We start from the raw sequence: 6,025 nt of genomic DNA on the forward strand, positions 1-6,025 counted from the left end.
CTTTTCCAATTTGGGCTTAGTTTTGGGGGTCAAAAGGAGTCATTTCCAATATATCTATTAATTTGTTATTATTATTTTGATTCTTGCTTTACATATCTTGAGAATGAAATAAATGATTGGATGATATTTATTGTGTTTGTGAAGAAATATAAAAAATTAAAAAATTAAATGTGGGAATTTCTTGGACACTCAGGGAATTAAAAAAATAAAAAATTTTGTTGGAATTATATGTGGAAATTAAAAAATTCTTGGGGAAGCTCTTGGACACTTGGATCTCTTGATAACTTGGACAGCATGGATCTCTTGGAGAAGCCCTTGGATTCCTGACACCCAGGACCTTTGGCAATTTCAACATCTTAGCAATTCGGATCTCTTGACAATTTAGACATCATGGGCCTCTTGGCAATTTTGGATCTTGGATCCTCTTGGCCACTTTGGCAGCTTGTGATCTCTTAAGCTTTTGGACAATCTCTTTGGATCTTTTCTAGGAGAACTCTTGAACTCTGGATGCTTTGGGTTCCTTGACAACCTTGCGGCGGCATTTCCTCCTTGAACAGAGCTTCAGTTACTTGCCACAGATTTTATCTTTGCACAATTAGGTGATGGAACCAATTACTGTACGCATAAGTGCCCTTGTAGGGTTGTAAACCCATACGGATAAGGTATGATCTAGCATGTACATGCAACGGGGTTGCTTTTCCTAGGGGTTTAATCATGGATGCTATGCAAATGGGATAGAAAGAACCAGGTATAGAGCACAATTTCTTCGGCACAAGCAAAAAGGGTGCACTTGTTGCAAGACACTTTTCCCTGACCTCTAGCCCTATAAGGGTATCCTTTCCTAGGCTTGGATGTTCACTCTTGAGGTTTCACCTAATCCTGATGGGCTCTGGCTTGACCTAGTCATCACGGGTTTGATGTAACTAGGCCAATTGTATGCAAAGGCTTAATTGGTTGGTGGTTCTTGCCTTAGGGTACTCAATCGCCATACCTCTCCCTTCATGGAAGTTATGGGGCAAAAGGGATCGAGGGGCCCTTTTTAGCTACTCCTGTCCACCTATGGACCTAGAAGTGCCTACAACATTAGCCTCGAAATAACTATGGGTAACACTGCCGATGTTTTCATCTAAGCATCTACAGATGGGGTGATGAAATCCCCAAAGAGATGTGACTATGCTAGCAGTGCGGAGCTTGGGTTGGGCTCAAAAAGGGTTTATATGTCATGTAATTCTTAATGAAGGGGAAAGATTTTTTCAAAACACGGCATATATATATATATATATATATATGTATGGAAAGCAGATAAAGGTATAGCGGAAATTAAATTTTGCTATCCTATGTTTGCATGTGAGGAAAGCTGTAAAGCATGTGAAGGAAAGTGTAAAGCATGTGAGGAAAGCGGGAAAGCCCCATGTGAAAATACCTCAAAGCCTCCCTTTTGGAAAAAAAAAAATATATATATATATATATATTTTTTTTTTTTTTGAAAAAATGATTTTTGCCCTTTTGAAAATGGTCTATTGGGATATAGTAGAAGTCCTTTTCAAAAGAAAAGCCCCGAAGGCCAATGCCAATTTATGTGTTTTAGAAAGCCAACGTCCAAAGATTATGGTTTTATTAAAAGCTCTAAAGGCTAAACTCTCATCAATCCTTAGTGGAGTCGCTAGTCTGTCGATGCCCAGCCTCAATTTCGGGGAATGGTAGCAGAAAAGCTCGCTGCTGCCCTAGTGGAGTCCTGTTGGAGGGCCCCTCTCGAATGATGTTGCAAATGGTTCGCATGGAGTTTCAGGTGCTCTTTCTCTCGGTAGAGGAAGGTAGGTCTACCTTTGGTTTTATGGCTGGAATTTGGGCCAAATTTTAGGTAATTACCAAAGGTAAGTGGAGTCGCCACCAATCATTGGGTTTTTCTAAGGTGTGATTGGTCACCTGTTTCTAATTGATTTTATTACCGATCCTGTGTTAAGAAAAAAGTCATTTTTCCTAATCTAATGTGGATAGCAAAAAATCTTGATTCTTAGGTTCGGAAGTTTGGTTACGTGTGGGGAAGGTGTTAGGCACCCCAAAACGCCTGTCCAAGGACAATCCTTTGTTTTGATAAAACCTTAATTTTTGGAGATTGACAGTAAAAACATGATTTTGGTATTGGCTTTCAAGGCTTTTCATACTGGGGGCTTTGAGGTTTTGGCTTCTGAATGGGAGTGGTCCAAATTTATGCTTTCCTAAGGCGTTCGAGCAAAGTCCTAGATTTCCACTATGAAAATGCGACAAGAAGTCACCTTACTTTCATGGTGGAAATTAGGCATTGCTTGCCTTAAGTGACAAAGATCACAACAGTCACATCGGAAAGGGGCAAGCAGATATATATATATATATATATACATGCATCATGCATAATGCTAGCACGCAGAGCAGGAAAGTAAATGCCTACATACCTAAAGCATGGTCCAAAATATAAGTGCAAGAAAATAAACAGGGGTCACCACAATCTAGAGATGATGACGAATGGTACAAAGCATGATATACCTAATACAGACCATCTAAGGGAGAAAGGGAGAAGGAAGGAGGGGGTTTAAAAGAGTACATAACCAAAGGGAAAAAGCTAAACCCTAAACCTACTGATTGTAGTCGCTTGGCTCAACCACATGCTTGCATCCGTGCCCTTTTTGCTTGCGACCACGAGATCGTGCCCTAACTCCAAGTGTCCTCGCTCCATGTGTGTACATGCAAAGGTAAAGACAAGAGAACTAGCAACAAGCAACGGAAGGAAAATGCATAGATAAAAGCAAAAGGGCGCAAAGCAAACAAGCAAGATAAGTATGGCAAGTACAGCATGTGACAAAAGCAAGGAAGCTAACCAACAAGCAAAGTGGGCAAACAAGCAAGAAAACACACACAAAAGGTGTTGTCCACAAGGAAGAAATGTAGGTTTGGATCGAATGTCCATAATTTCATTGTGCTGAAGCATGGATGACACACTAGCAAGCAAGACTCATGCATGGACATGTAAGCAAGTGTGTAAAGATGCAAACAAAGCCAGTGGGGGCACAAACAAGCATGGTAAGCATATCATCGCATGGAGCAGAAAGGGAAAGGTATGCACGAAGCAACTGGTATCATGGCGATGCATCCCAAATGGTTAAATCCAAACAAGGCCTCATGGACGTCAGATACAACCACACAACCGTAAACCCACTAAAGGTGTCAAACGTGGCAAGGCCAAGAACAAGAGAGGACAACATAAGCATAAAGTATAGAAGCAAGCAAGCATAAACATGCAAAAAGGGGAGATCCAAACCCTTTGATATGGGCCAAGGTGTATGGACAATGACAAAGACCATAGGGTCTAGATCGGGATTGAACCACTAGGCCAAAACGCAAAAAAGAAAGATAAAGCGACAAAAGGGCTACAATAGCACATGGCATGACAAACACAACCTAGGTCTAAGCACACAAACATGGTATGGAGCGCACAAGCACATGGAATATGGCATAAAGCAAGTAGAGCATAGATCTAGACAAATGAGCATGTAAGAACATAGATCCGGACACATAAGCATGTGAAAACCTAGATCCGAGCACGCAAGCATGTAAAAATGTAGATCTAGGCATAGGCCTGGAAACATGTTTATGAACATGTGAAAGCTAGCACATAAACATGGTAGAACATGAATCCATGCATATAAGCATGTAAGAATGTAGACATGATCCGAGCAAAGCATAACCATAGACATGATATCAAGCATGTGAGCACATAACCCTAACATCAACACAAAGCAAAGAGAGGAAAAAAACAAAGGAAACATGGTATAAAACCCTAAGCATGTAGATCTAAAATATAAGCATGTAAAAACATAGATCTAAGCACAAAACATGGAATTAAGGCACACAAACATGTAGATCGGGACAAATAAACATATGAGCAAGCATAAAAGAACATGGATCTAAGCTAAAAACATGCAAGAAACAAGATAAAGCAAGAAACATGTCAAAGAAAGCAATAAAACATATTATTATGGCAAAAAGAGCAAGAACATGCTAGGAAAAAGATTTAGAAGGTTAGGGGTGTGGATGATAGCCAAAAAGCTACATCCACACCCTTAAACCCCAAATCCATGATGTAGAACCAAGGAAAGGAAGATTGGGTTTAAAAATAATACCTTGCATTCTCGGTGGAGATGCAAGAATCAAGAAACTTTGATGTGTTTTTTGGAGTGTTTTTGGTGTTTGTAAGAGAGAAAAAACATAGAGAGAGGCTGGGAAGAAGGGAAATTTCAGAAAAATGTGTGTCCTCCCTGTCTGGGGCGTGTTGGGGGCTATTTATAGCCCTAAGCGTGAAAATCAATGGCCGCCGGCCTCAATACTCCTCTGATCTGGCTGATTTTGACTAATTTGGATAGATCTTGAATTTCAGTTTCTAAAAAGGTATGGAACTCAAAAATCCAACGGTCGGATCAAAAGTTATGGTTCCCGGAAGTTTGCGATGCAGTGATTGGTGCATCATTCTGATTTTCGTGATATCTTGGCCATGTGTGGTAGTGGTACACTCATGCAAGCTCCAAAGGCATATAAAGCATGAGTGGGAGGGTTACTTAGGCGATGTGGGACAAAGGTGTAAAGCCAAAAATGGTGAAGATCTTGGACTCCCACCCCTTTGTGACAAATCCGTGAGGGTTTGGCTCCCCAAAGCGGACAAACACTGCTTAATGGCGGGGCAAGTACCCACATTCTTCATTCATTTTTTTTCCTTTAGGTTTTTCCTATATGATTTGATATTTTCTAGTAGAAATTATGATTAAAAAAATTACAAAGAAAAAAAAAATATTATCCTTATTAAAAAAATTTTAATAAGAAAAAAAAAAACTAAATTTTAAAGCATATAATATCATTGATATATAACATTTGTTACAAAATTTTCTACCAAAAAAAATCCAAAATTAAAATTGGTAAAATCCTATTTAAATGATTATGTCATGAGAAGATTAAGGAGAATAATCATATTATCAAATGAAAAATAAATGCTAATAAAATATAAATTCAGAAACTAAATTAGTAATTTTGCATACTTTAAATTTAAAAAATTAATATAAATGATATTTAAATATAATTAGCTACTAGACTGTCAATTCAATTTACTCACGAGATTAGCAACCATCACAATTTTTGAAGGTGATAGTGAGAATGTTGTCAACGACTTAACGCTCTTCATAATGGAGACATACTCAATTTGTTCTTTGACTACTTAGGCTCCGTTTGGTTGGGATGAAAATAGAACAGATGGAAAAGAAGGAAAGAAAAATAGGGAAGAAAATATATTTTTTTTTCCCTTGTTTAGTTCAGGAGAGAAAACAAGAGGGAAAGAAAACAATGAAGAAAAAAATCACTTCGGACCCACAAATATTTATCCTCCTGATTTGGGAAGAAAACTAAGAAGAGAACTAGAGAAGGGGAGAAAAGATGAACCAATTATTGAATTACACAAATACCCTTAAAAGTTGCTATCCAAATCAAATGAGTCATTATTACTATTGCATTTAGGTACAGAACAAATTATTAACGTGTTTTGTTTTTTCTAAGCCTAGCTTAATGGATATAGAGTGAATGAGAGTGAAACACAATGAATGCGCATTTTTTTTTTTTAAATTTTATTTATTTTATGGATCAACGTTTTTTTTTTTTTAATTTTTTAATTTATGAAACCCAGTCTACATATTTTATTTTTTTAATTTGTACTTGGGTTTTTTTATGAAAAATAATTTGTATAAATAAAAAAAAAAAGGTAGAGTTAATACTTATAAGTTATAAATATATTTAATATATTTGTAGGAAATATAATAAAAAATTATAATGTTTTAATAGTTTTATATAGTAGGGGCATGAGAGTAAATTTATTTGAATTACATTTTCCATCATCTCATTTTTCTTCTAAAACAAACAAATGAGTTTCCATCTTTCCACTTTTCCATCTTCCTAACCAAACACATATGAGAGAAAACTAAAACTTTTCCATCTTTCCACTTTTTTATCC

The sequence above is a fragment of the Quercus lobata genome, chromosome 3 (assembly GCF_001633185.2).
Source record: "Quercus lobata isolate SW786 chromosome 3, ValleyOak3.0 Primary Assembly, whole genome shotgun sequence".
NCBI classification, from domain to species: Eukaryota; Viridiplantae; Streptophyta; class Magnoliopsida; order Fagales; family Fagaceae; genus Quercus; species Quercus lobata.